Source organism: Hyla sarda, chromosome 10 (assembly GCF_029499605.1).
Source record: "Hyla sarda isolate aHylSar1 chromosome 10, aHylSar1.hap1, whole genome shotgun sequence".
Classification (NCBI taxonomy): domain Eukaryota; kingdom Metazoa; phylum Chordata; class Amphibia; order Anura; family Hylidae; genus Hyla; species Hyla sarda.
In genome coordinates, this window is record NC_079198.1 from 20,361,716 (window position 1) to 20,381,454 (window position 19,739).

A 19,739-nucleotide genomic window follows, 5' to 3' on the forward strand; every position below is an offset into this window, starting at 1 on the left:
ACTGAAGCAAGACACCATCCTGGTGAGTGCCCTATTATTTTCTACGTGGGACTCGTTTAGGCTGGGTTCACACCACGTTTTTGCAATACAGTTCCCGTATCAGGTTTTTGATGAAAAACGGATTCCTCAAAACCGGACTAAACTGTATCAAAACGTGTGTACAAATTTTAATCTGTATACGGTTGAAAACCGTATACGATTTGAAAAATGTTGTCCGGTTGCATCCGTCTTTTAAGAAAAAAACTTATACATTTGTAACTTTTCACTCTATTATGAATAAAATTTTGCTTGTTTGATTGAAATTCCTAGAAAAAAAAACTGTGCAAAGTCAAAAACCGTATGGTGAAAAAATGCATGGAACCGTATGCACATACGGTTCTGTACGGTTCCCATTGACTCCCATGTTAAAAAAAAAGAAGGTATACGTTTCAATAAGTTTTTTCACCCGGACCAAAAATCGTGGTAGGCTATGGTTTTGGGTACGGGAAAAAAACTGATAAAAACTTACAGGATGCAAAACAGACACAACCGGATGCATCTTTTGTCAACTGTACAGAAAGCCGTGCCCATAGACTTCCCATTCAAAACTGTATGCACCATAATGTATACGGTTGTCTCCGTTTTTCAAACCATACGGTTTTTGACTTTTTTTTTTTTTCCAGGCAGAAAACTGTGACCTACGACATTTTTTGGTCTGGGTGAAAAACTGTATTAAACTGTATATGTGTTTTTTTTGACATGGGAGTCAATGGGAACTGTACAGAACTGTATGTGTGTACGGTTCCATATGGTTTTCACCATACGGTATTTGACTTTGCACAGTTTTTTTTCTTGGAATTTCAATCAAACAAGTGAAACTTTATTCATTATAGAGTGAAAAGTTCAAAACGTATACGATTTTTTTCTTAAAAAACAGATGCAACCGGACATAATTTTTCAAACCATATAAGGTTTTCAACCTTATACAGATAAAAATTTGTACACACGTTTTGATACAGTTTAGGGTGCATTCACACCACGTTTTTGCAATACAGTTCCCGTATGAGGTTTTTGATGAAAAACTGATTCCTCAAAACCTGACTAAACTGTATCAAAACGTGTACAAATTTCGACCCGTATATAGTTAAAAACTGTATACAGTTTGAAAAATGATATCCGGTTGCATCTGTTTTGTAAGAAAAAAATTTAGAAGTTTTTAACTTTTCACTCCATTTTGAATAAAGTTTCACTTGTTTGATTGAAATTCCAAGAAAAAAACTGTGCTAAGTCAAAAACCGTATGGTGAAAACCGTATGGAACCGTACGCACATATGGTTCTGTACTGTTCCAATTGACTCCCGTGTCAAAAAAACGTATACAGTTTAATACAGTTTTCACCCGGACCAAAATACGTGGTAGACTACCGTTTTGGGTACGGGATAAAAAAACTGACAAAGCCGTACAGGATGCAAAATGGACACAACCGGATGCATCTTTTGGCATACGGTTTTCAATGGAGAGTCAATGCATACGGTTTTCAATATGGTTTCATACGGTTTTCACATAGAAAACGTATACGGGAACTGTATTGCAAAAACTTGGTGTGAACCCGGCCTTAAAGAGGTCAGTCACAGTGACCGATTCCCTTTTAGTTGATTTTTTTTTGTCGAGTTTTATGCTTTCACTGTTCTTTAAAAAGGGAAGAGAAGCGGCGGCCACAGAGGACAATAGAAGAATGAAAGGAATTATCAACAGATGTTTCGGGTTATCTACGAGGCTGAGATAAAGCAGTACAACAAGCGCGTAAGCAAAATATCGTCCTCCGTGAGTGTCCGAGGGCTCTTGTCACACTCCTGACAGTCTGTCAAACTGGACCACATCACCGGCAGACATCAAGCTGCTGCACGCCAGTTTACATTAAATAGGCATGCATTATACATCCGACCGCTGACACAATAGACTGCAGTCTTTTTTTCCTTCACTGCACTGCAGCTCTTTCCAGTCTCCTCGTGTGCGCCGAGAAGAGCCGGACAAGACACTCGTGTGGGGAGAGGAAAGGCTGAGCTGGAGGAAGCTTCCACCATAGCATTAAATTACAGTCTGCCTATCCATTAGATAGGAAATAAATTGGATAAAAGACCCTCTATAGCAGTGGTCTTCAACCTGCGGACCTCCAGATGTTACAAAACTACAACTCCCAGCATGCCCGGACAGCCGTTGGCTGTCCGGGCATGCTGGGAGTTGTAGTTTTGCAACATCTGGAGGTCCGCAGGTTGGAGACCACTGCTCTATAGGCATTCCTAGGCTATGTTCATATCAGCGTTGGACAAATCTGTTAGGAAATGTTCATTATTGTCACAAAACGGAGATTTATCAAAACTTTCCGGAGGAAAATTTGCTGAGTTGCCCATAGCAACCAATTAGATCGCTTCTTTCATTTTTGAAAAGGCCTGTGAAAAATGAATGAAGCGATCTGATTGGTTGCTATGGGCAACTTTTCCTCTGGACAGGTTTTGATAAATCTCCCCTCAAAATCTTTTAGGGTAGGGTCACATGTGCCGTATCTTGTTGCGTATTTTGCTACCCATTGACTTAAATGGGTAGGAAAATACGTAGCGGCAAATACGCAGCAAGATACGGCACATGCAATCCTACTCTAAAAGATTTTTTTTGGGGGGGGGGGGATTTATCAAAACCTGTCCAGAGGAAAAGTTGCTGAGTTGCCCATAGCAACCAATCAGATCACTGCTTTCATTTTCCAGAGGCCTTTTCAGAAATGAAATAAGCGATCTGATTGGTTGCTATGGACAACTTACAGTAAATTCGATTCGTCATGAACTTCTCGGCTCGGCAGTTGGTGACTTTTCCTGCATAAATTAGTTCAGCTTTCAGGTGCTCCCGTGGGCTGGAAAAGGTGGATACAGTCCTAGGAGACTCTTTCCTAGGAATGTATCCACCTTTTCCAGCCCACGGGAGCACCTGAAAGCTGAACTCATTTATGCAGGAAAAGTCATCAACTGCCGAGCTGAGAAGTTCGTGACGAATCGAATTTACTGTAAGTTCGATCATCTCTAAAAATAACATCCGATATTATCCGTTAAAATATCCGTTTATCACCATTAGTGTCAGTTATTTTTTAACTGTTTTTTTTTTCTGAGCATGCTCAGTAGCAATAACGGATATAAAAATAATGGAAGTAACTTCCGTCCCCATAGATTTCAATGGTAAATTACTAAAGTACGTTAGAATATTCATTATTTATGACGGGAAAAAAAATACTGCATGTTGGGTATTTTTCTCCATTATAAATAAGAGAAATGAAGCACAGCTGATGATAACTGAATGAATGGGATCTGTTATCTTGATTTTCAGTGCTGTTTCCCAAATTCTATAAAAGAAGTGAGCAACGGAAATGAAAAAATGCTAATGTCAACCCAGCCTTGGCAGAATGAGAAAGGGGGTAAAGTAAAGACCGTTGGGGTTGGTAGACCTTGAAGATACCTGGGGCACCATCGGATTCTGGTAAAAGGTGGTCATGAAGGCTGTCCATGGCATGCTGGGAATTGTAGTTTTATATCAGTTGGGAAACACTGGGATAGGGAAATTAGTGTCTCATTAGTGGGGGTCTAATCACTAGGATCTTCACCGATCACACAGACAGTTGTCCATGGACCTCCATTAAAATGGTGCGGTAGTTGAGCATTCACGCTCTATAAACCAGTGTTTCCCAACTGGTGTGGCTGGTTGGGAAACACTGGCATAGGGATTAAGGGGAAGATTCATCAAAATCTATGCTGAGGAAAAGTTGAATAGTTGTCCATAGCAACCAATCAGATCGCTTCTTTCATTTTTTCAAAAGTCCTCTGAAAAGTAAAAGAAGCAATATGATTGGTTGCTATGGGCAACTGATTTGACTTTTCCTCAGCACAGGTCTTGATGAATCTCCCCTTAAGTGTCTGATCACTGGGGGTCTGATCACTAGTATATCAAACGATCACATTGAAAGGGGTCCAAGCACCTCCATTTAAATGGAAAAAACAGAGTGGTAGTTGAGATTCACAATTTTACCTCAACCAACCTGCACTCCATTCAACCGGGGGGAGGGGGTTGGTAATCAGACCCCTATTGTCAGGAGGGGTATAGGTTACATCAGAAGCTGGAGGCACCTTGGTTAGGAAACAGTGCTAGAAACAGCCTTACCTCAACCAACCTGCACTTCATTCAAACCCCTGTTGCCAGGAGTGATATAGTTTCAGCCGAACTGGTGGCATCCTGGTTGGGAAACACTGCTAGAAACAAAGAAGCAAGATACCTCTTGGTATCGCTGCATGCTGAGAGTTGAAATTTCAACAACTAAAGAGCGAGCGGTTGGTGGTGAAATACACCACTCCATATAGAAACAGTCTATTTTGTGGACATCTGGTCAAATATATCAGCATCAGATCATCTGAACTTGCTGTGGGCCATGCCTGTCCCTGTTCAGACCTCATCAGATAAAAAGTTATCCCAAGTATTTTGTTGAGTGGCGTGGAATTACCTTTATTGTATAGATTGTGAAATACTTTTAAAAAAAAAATGGCTTCCTAAATTTAGTTAAATAGAATTCTCTTATAATGTTATAGGTTATTGCTAGGACATGACACAGTGAATGATCATGAGGACTGAGGTCTAAACTCTGGGGCCTCCGTCAATGCCAAGAATGAAGACACTGACAGACAGGAATATTGTTGTGCAGAAACTATACTGCGCAGCTGCATTTTTTGGCTACAGAGAATGTGTCTAGCTCTGGAGGACCGGGCACATCTTGACATGACGCAGATAGTATTTTGACTTCACTGGGAATTGCGTACGTCAACGGCAGGAAACAGTAGATACACACAATGGCACAGAAAAGCGATAGGTTACATTTTAGGGCTAGCGGACATTTCATATAAAGTAAAAACAAAACTGTGGTGAACCAGTACAGAATATAACATTTTGCCCATCCTGTGTGGCAGATGTTGCCTTCAGTGTCCGTCTTGGGCCCATACTACTCAAAACACAATATAATGCAATGTTAAGCTATGGTTAATGTTCTGGAATTTTCTATGTACCTGTTGCTTTAAGCCTGTTAAAACCTGTTGTTAAGAGAATGTGCAAACCATGTGACTTGTCAGCCCCAATGGGAATCTTCCAAATTTGCCCCTATATTTGTAGTCTCTATGAGGTCTTTTTTCTTAGCTCCATGTTGTTTTGAGGTTTCTCTTCGTCATGATTGTTACATTACAGTCCCGTCATGCAGGCAGCATACTCTTGAAATATTTTATTTCTTATGACTCTTGGTTTCCTTATCTTCATGGTCTTTTCCTTTCCCTACGGCTGGTCGGGTTTTGCCCCCCTTTTAACAGAGAAGTAGCATACAATGATTGTTGAGAGAGGTTGTCCATGTTGTCTAGTGGTGAGGGGAACCTGTTTGATCAGTTCATCTGGCAGGTTTATACGGTGGACATGCACATAGTGTTTAAGGGTAGCAGTGGTGTCTGGCGAGTTAAAGGTAATGGCAGGGGTGTCCTCAGTTCTATTGGTACTTCACTGAGGGCTGTTTTGGGCAATGGCCAGTGTGCTTGGTTCAGCAGCTGATGCACTTGTCTTTCATCAAGGGTAAATAACATGCTACTTCCCTATGTATTCCCTTCCCTTCTATGGGCAAGGTCCGGTAGGGCGGAGGCGCATGGGAGGGGAAGTTACCTTGAAAATGTTGGATTGCACCTTATTTTGTATTTCTTGGAGGTTAATGGAATAATATTTAAGAACGTTTTATAACAGTGCTGGGACCACTTTGGCTACTTTAACTTCCCTATTCATCCTGCTTTGGCCCTGTTAAGGCGTACCCCCGATGGCGGCCTGGGCACACCTCTAGCGGCAGATTAGATAAGGTAGAATTGTCACTTGAATCCTTGGATGCAGGTTAGGTGAAGTAGTGATACGTGTCACTTACATTGTTAGTTACAGCTTAGTTTGGTAGGCTTACGTTCCATACGCACTGGAAGGCCTTGACCATAAATAGGGGGGTAGGAGTTCAGATTTAGCTGAGGTACAGTCTTGGAGAAAGTCTGAAGACAGAGTGTGAGGTGTTCTGAGGAGGCCTCAATCTAACAAGTTTATTCCTGCAACCACGCATCTTCTAAAGTACATCCCCTGTGCTCAGGTGAATGTCAAAGCCTAGCGGTAAGCACTCAGTCATGGGGATTGTAGTCAGTCATTCAAGTCAGTCATTCTGCAGCACTAAAGTCAGCGTGGGTTGCCATACAGCCAGTCAGTCATTTACAACACAATTCAAGCTACTACAAGTCCCAGCAAGGTGATAGGATTCCAAAGTTTACCCTGCACCTCCCTTTGTACCAATGTGAGCTGTAACAGATTTTACTATCTATCCTGCCTCAGTAAAGCCAGTTGTCTGTAACCTAGAGTCGGAGAATTTATTGCCCCGTGCCTGGCACAGGAGAAGCTGGCTCAACCTCGGACGGTGTTTAGGTTAACTGTGACCTGGCATCACAAAAAGGTTAATTTGCACATTACCATCACCCGACACCACAATGTGGCAATCTCTAAAATGTCTAATAACAATTTCTTTTGGAAGCCATAAAGTGTGTCCGACTATGAACAATGACTAAACTTTTTGGGAAGCCCAAGGATTCCAGAATATACAATAAACGCACATATGTGTCCAAACAGAATATCTTGTATAGGCATGTCTAAATATTCTGAACTATAGTCAGACATGTACAGTTATCATGGAGACTTATGGTCAAGGAGTCACCCACATGCATGAAATGCAAGCATTTAGGGAAATTTTCCTGCTCTACCTTTCTCCTCCCCAAATCCTCTTCTTCATTACTGTAAATACTGTTATGCCCGCACTCTAGTACCAGGGTCATGACTATAAGAAGTACAGTGGTGCTGGCTGCACATAGGCCCTGATGCCCGATAGGGCAAAAAGTCCCCTCTTCAATCAGAATAAATCAGCATTATAGATAGCACTTAGTATATAGGGATCTTTTACATATTCTTCTTTGGGTCCCAGTAGCCTTGTGTTATCTCAAATTGGAGACCTTTGTGCACATTAGAAAGTCAGCTAATCTGGCCAAGAATAGTCATGTAGACTTCCAATGTGCCCAACCCCTCTGACCCCCCCCCCCCCAACACCTGCTATTCAGGCAGAACTGGGAGACCCCTAGTGAACATTACATGGTCTACCAATCTTGCCAAAATTTGACTGCTATGTGTATTGCCAGCTTTAATCACACAACCTCTTCCAGTAAGTGTTCCATTCATTACAATGGAGGGCACAGATGGAGAGAAAATAACCATAACATACATAACATACATAACATATAAGACGTACATTTTCTATGTAAACATACTAGGATTTAATAATGCTCTAAAGGTAAAGCCCTGCAAGAAGCTGTGAACAAATATATGTTTTAATCCCATCAACCATCTAATTGCTGGGTGTAGCGGTAATAACCCGCTCTGGTGAAATTAAAAGGAATGCCCATTCAACACTCCTCACAGTATTTCTGAAATGTTTTCAATGTTTCAAACCATTTTCTAAATTACTTCTTTTACTTTTTCTTTACAGTTTAAAGCATAATAGAAGTCATTTTCCAGATATTGATTACCTGCTAGGCGCTGACGGCTTGCCAGCTCTCGCTGCCAATGTTCAGAGTACATTCCCTAAATGGTGGTTGCCAAGGTGCGCAGCCAATGAGACTGAGCAGGTTACCAAAGTCAGCCACATAATATCTGCTTTTTTTTGTAGAACTATAAGGGAAAAACATCAGAAGCTAGGTTACCTCATAGTAAAGAGATAGAAAAATATCCACAGGAAAAATCCCTATGGAAATGTTCCATGGACCTGCCACCTAAAGAATGCTTCACTGCATAGATCAATAAGGAGCCGGCTGATGTCTGGTATTTTGTACACAGTAATGAAATAAAGGTAAGAATGGAATGAACAAATAGCTTTATTTTAGTTAACACTCATCCTCATGAATGTAGACAGTGACCTGACTGATTGGTTTGGACACTCAACCAAAATAACAGTCCAAATTCTATCCCTATATCAGTTTTAGGTCCAACATTCTATGATGGTTAATTTTACAATATATTTTTATCATGGTTGTAGACAAGCAGCGATGTTCAAATTTGAGCATTGCTGCTTATTGTGGAAGAGCAGGGACTCCTGTAAAAATTACCGTAGTAAGGCTGGGTTCAAACCGCGTTTTCTTAAATACGGTTCCCGATTACGGCTGGGAGGAGGGGGGACGGGGCTTAATCGCGGCGCCCGCACTCGACCACGTTTTTGCCTGTGGTCAGGAAACCGCATACGGCCGAAAACGAAGCCAACCGGTGGCTGCGGTTCACTCCGGTCGTAGACATACATTAAATATGGTTCCCGAATACGGCTGAGTGCGGGCGCCGCGATTAAGCCCCGCCCCCCTCCTCCCAGCCGTATACAGGAACCGTATTTAACAAAACGTGGTGTGAACCCAGCCTAATTGTTCCTTTGCTCCCCAATTCTGTTTTGGCCAGGCCCAGATCAGGATTTCTCTACAGGATCTAGTGAGCACAAGTTGGTCCCTAGAGCGCCATAGAGGAAAATGCTAGTCCAGAAAGGGGAGCAGGTAAGTATTACACCAGTTAGAAGTGGAACAGCCAGATACACAGCATATGCCAATCAGTAAGTATAGGAGCAGGAACTGCTGTTTCTGAGATAAGTCCCTGCTCTTGTACTAGAATCATTAAAATGGGCACTCTCATTAAAACTAATTTTTGCTATTGCACTCCTTATGGTAAATAAAAAATATTTCTAATATACTTTGTTTAAAAAAAATTTAGTTTTCTATGTTTTATTTGTGCTTAAAAAAGCTCAGGAGCACATTTTCCCCCATCTCATACACAGACTTAGGACCGAAGTCCAAACACAGGAAGTGCAGCCTGGAGTGCTGAGGGGGGTGTGTCCAACCAACAGCATATGGCAGTTAAGTGTGAGAGGAGCTATGATTGGATGAGGTTGGACACACCACCCTCAGCACTCCAGGCTGCACTTTCTGTGTTTGGGCTTCGGTCAAAAGTCTGTGTATGAGATGGGGGAAAATGTGCTCTTGAGCTTTTTTAAGCACAAATAAAACATAGAAAACTTCATTTTTTTTAAACAAAGTATATTAGATTTTTTTTAAATTTACCATAAGGAGGGCAATAGCAAAAATTTGTTTTAATAAGAGTTACCCCTTAAATGAATAATAAAAAAAATACATATTCAAACAAATACAAATTTTCTTGCAAATTTCAGAATGAATCTGATTTTGTTTTGATTTTGTTTTCAATAATTATTGATTTATCGATTTTTTTTACATTGGCAGAATAATTGCATCTTCACTTTGTAATATAAATACAGTGGGGGGAATATGAACCTGTGTCCTAATTTTGTTTTTGTTTTTTTTGTTTAAAAATTCAGGCACATTATATTATTCTGTACATGATGCACTAAAATGTTCTCCGTTATTTTGGGCTGAAAGCAAATTGGCAGTTTTTTGGCATAGAGGCCCCAAAAATGCAACAAATTGTTGAAACCACATATAGGTGAGGCTCACATCCCGATTGCTCTGGATTTCTCATTTACACCCCCCCCCCCCCCCCCCCCCCCATTGTCTGTATTCTGCTGTCAATATTACAGAACAGTGGCACATAATACAACTCTAATGGCTGTGCTTTTGTGATAGGTGCCATTTTCCAAAAGAATGTTAGTGCTTAAGAATATGGCAAGGGGCATAAATAGAATTCATAGGGCCCATAGCCTAATAAGATGAGCCCAGGAAACTAAAACAGCAGGTACGGATAAGCACACTATACAGTGATCCCCCGACCTACGATGGCCCCGACATACGATCATTTCAACATGCGATGGCCTCTCAGAGGCCATCGCATGTTGAAAGGCAGCATCAACATACGATGCTTTTGTATGTCGGGGCCATCGCATAAACGGCTATCCGGCAGCGCAGACTGCTTCAGCTGCCACCGGATAGCTGTTTACGGTGCACCGTGTGGTCCGCTGACGATCACTTACCTGTCCTCGGGGCTCCGGCGCGTCCTCTTCGGGATCCCCTGCATCGTCGGCGCTCTCCATCGTCGTCATCACGTCGCTGCGCACGCCGTCCCATCATCCAATAGGAGCGGCGTGCGTAGCGATGTGATGGCGGCGACGGAGAGCGAGGATGCCGAGGAAGCAGAGGCCTTGCCGGAGTGTCAGGGACGCGGCAACAGCGATGGACAGCGACATCCCGGGCAGCGGTGACGAGCGGTGACGGTCCAGAGCGGCGGAGACAGGTGAGTAATACTTCCTCTAACAGTGGCTGTCCCGGCATGCTGGGTGTTGTAGTTTTGCAACATCTGGAGGTCCGCAGGTTGTAGACCACTGTCCTATACTTTACATTGCACGGATCCCTCAACATGCGATGGTTTCAACAAACGATGGTCCGTTTGGAACGGATTACCATCGTATGTTGAGGGACCACTGTATATCCAACATAGTAGTAAATAGGTGGGAAAATGGAAATTTAAGGTATGTACCAGCAAAATTGTGTGTTCTTTTTTTAGTTCTATAAGATAAATTATTGAAATTATAGTTATCGGTTGTAGCTTCGTAATTCTTATTGTTTTGCGCTTCTAGGTGGTGCGGTTAGCAGAGGCCCTGATTGGTGTGTTGCATTATTTTTATGTAAATGTACCCCAGTGAGCAGCGTGGGAGCTTTTGACCCTTTTTTGCTCTATCCAGGATCTTCCATCATGTGCGCAAATTTATGAAGTGACGTGTGCCACATAAAAAAAACTTGGCTCAGCAACTGGGAAAGCATGAAGGTTCTTCTTTGTGCAAAAATCTGCGCTAATGATACATTTTCCCTTAAAAGTATATAGGCCTAATTTATCAAAACTGCCTTATTGTTGCCCCTATCAACCAATCAGAGCTCAGCTTTCAAGTCTTAAACTGCTTTGGGAAATCGGTTGCTAAGGGCAACAAGGCCAATTTTCCTGTTAGACATTTTTGATAAATGATGCCCGCACATATTCTTTTCACGCCATACTGAACATGTGGTTTCTATAGGAACAGTTCCAGGAATATTTCTTGAAATTCTTTCTTTAAAGTATGAAGTATGTGACCTCGTCACTATCAATCACTATTCCATATTTAGCCGTCGAACCCCAATGTGAACACGACCTCATGGTGATTTACTACTACACATGCAACCAAATAACATGACTCCTGGCTCAAAGATTGAAGTCGTCTTTCTTCCTTAACATTTTCGGGCTATTTCGCTGAGCTTCCAGGGCAGCCACTAATACTTAAAGGGGTACTCCGGTGAAAACCTTTTTTTCTTTTAAATCAACTGGTGGCAGAAAGTTAAACATATTTGTAAATTACTTCTATTAAAAAATCTTAATCCCTCCAGTACTTATTAGCTGCTGAATGCTACAGAGGAAATTCCTTTCTTTTTGGAACACTGATGACCTCACGAACACAGTGCTCTCTGCTGACATCTCTGTCCATTTTAGCAACCACGCATAGCAGATGTATGCTAGGGGCAGCATGGTGGCTCAGTGGTTAGTGGTTAGCTGGGGATGTGGGTTCAAATCCCACTAAGGACAACAATAAATAAAGCTTTATTATTATTATAACGTCAGCAGAGAGAACTGTGCTCAGGATGTCATCAGAGAGCATTCCAAAGAGAAAAGAATTTCCTCTGTAGTATTCAGCAGCTAATAAGTACAGGAAGGATTAAGATTTTTTTAATAGAAGTAATTTACAAATCTGTTTAACTTTCTGCCACCAGTTGATTTAAAAGAAGAAGAAGTCAGTTGAGGAAGAGTCACGGCCGAGCAGATGTGGAGGCAGCGAATCCAACTCCAGCCTTCAGGGGAAAACTTTTCTTATTATTATCCATATATCCTTATCCATTACGACTAGCACTTAACTCCTTATCTACCAGGACTAGCTTGTATATCCTTATCCATCATGACTAACACCTATATCTTTACCATTATGACTAGCACTTATATCCTTATCCTTTACAACTAGCATGTATATCCTTATGCATCACAACTAGCACCAATGTCCTTATATATCATGACTAGCTCCTACATCATTATTCATCACGACTAGCATTTAACTCCTTATCTACCAGAGCTAGTTTGTATAGCCTTATCCATCAAGACTAACACCTATATCGTTACCATTACAACTAGCACTTATATCCTTATCCTTTATGACTAGCATGTCTATTCTTATGCATCACGACTGGCACTTATATCCTTTTCCTTTATGACTAGCACTTATATCCTTATCCTTTATGACTAGCACTTATATCCTTATACATCATGACTAGCACTTATATCTTCCATCATGACTAGCACCAATATCCTTATACATTATGACTAGCTCATATATCATTATCCATCATGACTAGCACTTATATGCTTATCCATCATGACTAGCATGTATATCCTTATACACCATGACTAGCGCCAATATCCTTATCCATCATGATTGGCACTTAAATCCTTATCTACCAGGACTAGCTTGTATATCCTTACCATCATGACTAACACCTATATATTTACCATTACAACTAGCACTTATATCATTATGCATCACGACTGGCACTTATATCCTTATCCATCACGATTGGCTCTTATATTCTTATCAATCACGATTGGCACTTATATTCTTATCAATCACGACTGGTGCTTATATCCTTATGCATCACGATTGGCTCTTATATTCTTATCAATCACGACTGGCACTTATATCCTTATCAATTACGATTGGCACTTATATCCTTATCAATCACGATTGGCACTTATATCTTTATCCATCATGACTAGCTCATATATCCTTATCCATTAAGACAAACATGTATATCATTATCCATCACACAGCTAATGCATCTCAATAACTAATGCCCCTCTGCATCTCCTGTCATACACAATACTAATAAACATGCAAAACACTGCATAAGTATAAGGACCACAAAATCTATAACACTTCCATGCAGCGACCTAAATAACTATGGAATAGAATGTCACCATCACCATAAACTGCAAAATAATATGTTCTACATTCCATATGTATAGTAACCTAATAACATTGAAATGTCGTATAGAACAAATATTGAAAAACAAATAATATTAAAGGATTTTATGCCAAGAATAAAAATTTCACCTTAGAGATAACTAGCTAATCAGTGGGGTCGGAATGCTGGGACCCCCACTTACCAAAAGGAAAGGAGGACCCCTGTCTCTCGAGTGAATGGAGTCACAGAGCACATACTCATCTACTACTCTGCTGGGTTCTGTCCCATAGGCTAGTGCTCTATTCAATTGGACCACAACTGACCTCCATACTTGTGATCCATAGGTGTCCCAGCAGTTGGGCACCCAACAATCAACACGTTATTCCCAATTCCTTGGATAGGAAATAACTTTTAGTCTTGGGATTAGTCTTTGTTGTCACAGGCATCGGGTCCCAAGCCATGTGAGAAGTCCCGTCAACAAGGGTAGCTGATGCACCCTGTATGACCACACAGGTTGGACACCCCTAACACTGACCTCGCCAACAATGTCATACATGGTTAAAGGACAACTGTAGGGTTCGACTTTTATGTCCCCCTGTGCCCGGGCTGCAAAAATAAACAAAATAAACTTGAACTCACCTGCCTACGTTCCCCCGTTGGACCGGTACCGGGCTCGTGATCCAGTGTTGACATCCTCTTAATACTTTCTGGGGACGGGGACACCACAGTGCCGTCGGCATATCACTGGCCACAGCAATGTCCCGCCCCGGCCGGTGATAGGCTGAGAGCACTGTCATGTAAGAGGCCGGCCAGAGCTCCTTACATGACAGTGTGCTCAGCCTATCACCGGCCGGGGCGGGACATCGCTGCAGCTGGTGATATGCCGACGGCACTGGGGCGTCCCCGTCCCTAGGAAGTAACAAGAGGATGTCAGTGCTGGACCGCGAGGCCGGTACCGGTCCAACGGGGGAACGTAGGCAGGTGAGTTCAAGTTTATTTTGTTTATTTTTGCAGCCCGGGCACAGGGGGAGATAAAAGTCGACCACTACAGTTGTCCTTTAAGCAGTAAGTGGTTGAAAAATTATGCATTTAAGGGATTGACAATAAAAAATAAAATAAAAAATCACATTCCGAACACAGAAATAGTAAAAATCTATGGTTCAACAACTAATTTGTTGCTTCTAGAAATCTCCAATATTGTGTTTCTCAAGAAGGTTATAGAACCCTAAAGAAGTTTTATGAGATTAGAATATTGAAGGACTATCCCTGGGATAGGTCATCAATATCAGATTGATGCGGGGATCATTATGAGCGCAGCAGCTTCTTCATTGTTTCTATTCCCTTGAATAAGACAAAGCTGCCATATACTGCACAGCTGCTATTAAATATATGGTGTGCAGGCATCTGGAGCCATGTAAAAGAGAGTGCTCGCTCACCCATATGGTGGTGGTGCAAAGAGACTACCCCTAATCCCCTATCTGATATCAATGCGCATTCTGAGGATAGGCCATCAATATTCTTATCTCGGTGAACCATGCACATATTTAGATGAAGATATCGCATCTCCTTGGCCTTCCTAAAAAATGTATCTGGATATAGTTAGGAATAGTGGGGTGAAAAGGAGGCGTGCTGCGCCTGCCCAGAAAGTGTCCGATTGAAACCGACAACGCTAACTTATCGGGAGGCACTGTCTGCACCAGCACAGCAAGTTTTGTGTAGTAAATTTAGATGATGTAGGTGTGTGAAAAAAGGCAGAAAAAACGCTCACCTTGATTTGTTGTGCTAATGGCAGGCACAACTCTGAGTAGCGCTTCAAATAGGTTGCGGCACGGTCCAGGAGCCGCCGATCGTCGGTACCGCTGGCAGCGGTCAGGAACGTAGCTGGTGGCAGGTTGCAGGAACCCCTGGCGGGGGTGATCCCAAAATTCCGACTTGCGGGATCGGCGCTTCACCAATTTCCCAGTGAAGCACCGATCCCGCAAGTCAGAATTTTAGGATCACCCCCGCCAGGGGTTCCCGCAACCTGCCTCTGGATATAGATGGAAATACGTAATTTCCGTATTACAATCCTACCAAATCACAAAGATCACTAGCTCAATTTCACATTGCTGAGCTGAAATACCTCCCCCGACCACCTTCCCCAACCAACCCCCCCCCCCCATTCCCTTTCTCACACTAGAGAATTATTTAAAGTAGAACGTGAGATGTCATTACATAACCACTTGGGATCGTCTCGCTATTAGAGCGTTTCCTCAGATCTCCCTAAAAGCTCTTAGTCATGACTCAATCCTTCAACGTTTTACACATCAGCCATAATGATTTTGGATTATAGATGGCCCCGCTTCCTCAGAGGATGAAGAATCCTCAGACCCCGACCAGATGGTACCTCCAGAATGAGTTCTGATCAATGGCTTTCAAAGCCTTTTTGAAATATATTCACCATGACCAGCACAAGTCAATGTTACTGTAATGGAAAGACAAGAAAACTCCAGCTCGATTGCACATCCAATAGTCACCTTTATTCACAAACAGCTACACGGATCACAGGTACATGGCAGGATGTGAAGCATTTCGGCCACCTGTCCGAAACGCGTCACATCCTGCCATGTACCTGCGATCCGTGCAGCTGTTTGTGAAATAAGGGTGACTATTGGATGTGCAATCGAGCTGGAGTTTCCTTGTCTTTCCAGTATGTCTTCAGGTGCAGTCCGCACGTCCTCGGAAAATTCTTTCACATCCATGGATATCAGACCCATCTGAATATTTCTTCCGACTACTGTAGGTTTACAACTGAGATCTACAGACTTATAAATAAAGAATGAGCCTGTGATGACCATCACAAGGATGGGATCAACATGTCCTAAAGGTTATTGGTGTAGAGCTGTAGAGTTGCCCAATAAGTGGCTGGCCAGTTTTTGCCAAACTACAACTCCCATCATGCATAATGGGAGTTGTAGCTTTAAGATGTACGGAGGGTCCAATCTGAAGCTCTGGGGATCATCCAGGTAAAATCAGATACTTATGGAGGCACCACCCCCTCAATGCAAGTGTATGAGAGGGGGCGTGACGGCCATCACGCCCCCCCTCTCATAGACTTGCATTGAGGGGGCATGGCGTGACGTCACGAAGGGGTGGGGCTATGACATAACGAGCTCCCGGCACCGGCTCCAGCATTCGGAACAGTTTGTTCCAAACGCTGAGCAGCGGAGTACCCCTTTAAGAATTCATTTCTCATCAAATAAGGACAGACAATTGGGTTTATTTAATAACGTGATCCCGTCTCTTTTTTTTTCGTGGGTTTTGCGGTCAATTTGTGAGACAATTTGCGACCCCAAAAAAATCCCTCCATTTTACAAGAAAAAACAAAAAGGGGCGTGGTCACTTGAGGAAGTAGGCGTTTTGTGTGAAATTTGCGCGGAATTGCACGCGGAAATGGGGGAGAAAGAAGTGAAGGGTTTTTCAGCCATTTCCGCGTGAATTCTGTGCAAATTCCGTGCAAATTCCGCGCAAATTCCGTGCAAAAACGATGTCGGGCGGAATTTTTTTTTTACCGTTGACTTCTATTGATTTCTGCTCGCGGATTCCGCTTGAAGATTGAACATGCTCTTTCTTCAAGCGGAACGGAATTCAGCATCGGAATTTCCGCTGAGAATTTCCGCAGTGTGAACAGGACAGCGGAAAAAACATTAACGTTAATGGGCCGAGGAGATGTGCATTTATTTGGAGCGGAGAATTCAAGAGGAGTTACTCGAGTAAATTCCTCTTGAATTACTCCGTGTGAATGGGCCCTAAGGAGGGAGTGAGGGGCCATATGTAAACCCTTGGCGTTAGCATCCACCTGTATACAATACAACTAACCAACTCAGAAATTTGCTTCAATTAGCAACTGTACAATAGGTATGTTCTTGTACATAGTATGGTTACATCCTAAACTATGGAATTTATGAGACTTTGCTTCAATTTGTCAAAGTTGTTCTTCAGGATCTCTTAAATGTTCCGAATGCTGTTTTCACGCTGCGGGGGTCGGCCATGCCCCCGTGACATCATGGTCATGCCCCCTCAATGCAAGCCTATGGGAGGGGGCGTCACGCCCCCTCCCATAGACTTCCATTGAGGGGGCATGACATGACATCATTGGGGCGTGGCCAAGCCCCGCAGTGCAAAAACAGCATCGTTCGGAACATTTGGTTCCGAATGCTGGCCAGTGTAGTACCCCTTTAAGTCTCCCTGATAGTCTCCTCCAATACAAACCGAGTATGCAAGCTCATTATAATGGGTAGATATTGTTATATTTTGTCACCCCAGTAGTAAGGAGATTAAATGAGGAGGAGGTTTGTTACAGTGTGTCACCCCAGTAGTAAGGAGATTACATGAGGAGGTGGTTTGTAACAGTGTGTCACCCTAGTTGTAAGGAGATTACATGAGGAGGGGGTTTGTTACAGTGTGTCACCCCAGTAGTAAGGACATTACATGAGGATAAGGTATGTTACAGTGTGTTACCCCAGTAGTAAGGAGATTACATGAGGAGGAGGTTTGTTACAGTGTGTCATCCCGGTAGTAAGGAGATTACATGAGGAGGGGGTTTGTTACAGTGTGTCACCCCAGTAGTAAGGAGATCACATGAGGAGGAAGTTTGTTACGCTGTGTCACCCCAGTAGTAAGGAGATTATATGAGGAGGAGGTTTGTTACAGTGTGTCACCCCAGTAGTAAGGTGATTACATGAGGAGGAGGTTTGTTACAGTGTGTATCCCCAGTAGTAAGGAGTTTACATGAGGAGGGGGTTTGTTACAGAGTGTCAACCCCAGGAGGTTTATTACAGAGTGTCACCCCAGCAGTAAGGAGATTACATGAGGAGGAGGTTTGTTACAGTGTGTCACCCCAGTAGTAAGGAGATTACAAGAGGAGGAGGTTTGTTACAGTGTTTCACCCCAGTATTAAGGAGATTACTTGGGGAGGGGGTTTGTTACAGTGTGTCACCCCAATAGTAAGGTGATTACATGAGGAGGAGGTTTGTTACAGTGTGTCACCCCAGTAGTAAGGAGATTACATGAGGAGGGGGTTTGTTACATTGTGTCACCCCAGTAGTAAGGAGATTACAAGAGGAGGAGGTTTGTTACAGAGTGTCACCCCCAGGAGGTTTGTTACAGAGTGTCACCCCAGTAGTAAGGTGGGGCGTGTCAAAGGGAGCTGATGGGCGGCAAAATTTGCTTTAGCCTAGGGTGGCAAAAATCTTTGCTCCAGACCTGGTTGTACAATGCTTTTTGCTATTAGGATGGTCTGTGATGGGTGGAGGTGGCACTAAATAGCCATAAATACCCCCTCCTGAGATTTGCACTCCAGTATCATTTCTATCCTCCAGCTAATCCTCGATTCCATCAGGTTCTGACAGCATGGGAAATAAAGCGTACAAACTTTCATACTTTATGAAGGAATTGAAAATGTCATGAATGCAGAAAACCCGCAAAGCTTCTTCTTCACGGTGATAAAGATGACGCCAAGATATAAGAAGACATACACCTCCAGATACTCGCCGAGCTGGCGAAAATAAACGCAGCAACATGAGTCACCAAAGGTGTTCCTATATACCTCGGCATCTACCGTGGCTATGAAATCACATATGGGATCACATTCTTGACGTCTGGGGGCTTTCCTCCTCCACTAGGTGAATCATTGCTGAGACATAAAGAGCCTCAAAGTGTTGAACGTCAACAATTCTGCGAAGGCTTAGACAGATTACTTATACCCTATACGCTATACAGAATAATCTTATAGAGCAGTGTTTCCCAACCAGGGTACCTCCAGCTGTTGCAAAACTACAACTTCCAGCATGCCCGGACAGCCAACGGCTGTCCGGGCATGCTGGGAGTTGTAGTTTTGCAACAGCTGGAGGCACCCTGATTGGGAAACACTGCTCTAGAGCCTAACACGTTGGCTTTCTGCACATGCTGGGACTTGTAGAGTTGCAACAGCTGGAGGCACCCTGGTTGGGAAACACTGCTCTAGAGCCAAAGACGTTGGCTTTCTGCACATGCTGTGAGTTGTAGTTTTGCAACAGCTGGAGGCACCCTGATTGGGAAACACTGCTCTAGAGCCTAAGACGTTGGCTTTCTGCACATGCTGTGAGTTGTAGAGTTGCAACAGCTGGAGGCACCCTGGTTGGGAAACACTGCTCTAAAGCCAAAGACGTTGGCTTTCTGCACATGCTGTGAGTTGTAGTTTTGCAACAGCTGGAGGCACCCTGGTTGGGAAACACTGCTCTAGAGCCTAAGACGTTGGCTTTCTGCACATGCTGTGAGTTGTAGAGTTGCAACAGTTGGAGGCACCCTGGTTGGAAAACACTGGTCTAGAGCCTAAGACGTTGGCTTTCTGCACATGCTGTGAGTTGTAGAGTTGCAACAGCTGGGGGCACCCTGGTTTGGAAACACTGCTCTAGAGCCTAAGACGTTGGCTTTCTGCACATGCTGTGAGTTGTAGAGTTGCAACAGTTGGAGGCACCCTGGTTGGAAAACACTGGTCTAGAGCCTAAGACGTTGGCTTTCTGCACATGCTGTGAGTTGTAGAGTTGCAACAGCTGGGGGCACCCTGGTTTGGAAACACTGCTCTAGAGCCTAAGACGTTGGCTTTCTGCACATGCTGTGAGTTGTAGAGTG

The 19,739-nt window shown here is 43.1% G+C and overlaps 1 protein-coding gene and 1 long non-coding RNA gene across 6 annotated transcripts in view; one reads left to right on the forward strand and one right to left on the reverse strand.

The window, feature by feature from the left end:
- Positions 1-19,739, reverse strand: part of SYT3 (synaptotagmin 3) — a 223,479-nt gene that overhangs the window by 178,745 nt on the left and 24,995 nt on the right. The gene's annotated exons all lie outside the window — the stretch shown is intronic.
- On the forward strand, positions 3,144-10,896 carry LOC130293324 (uncharacterized). Its single transcript, XR_008848175.1, has 3 exons — positions 3,144-3,203; positions 7,601-7,960; positions 10,691-10,896. It is a non-coding gene; the product is annotated as an uncharacterized LOC130293324 (long non-coding RNA).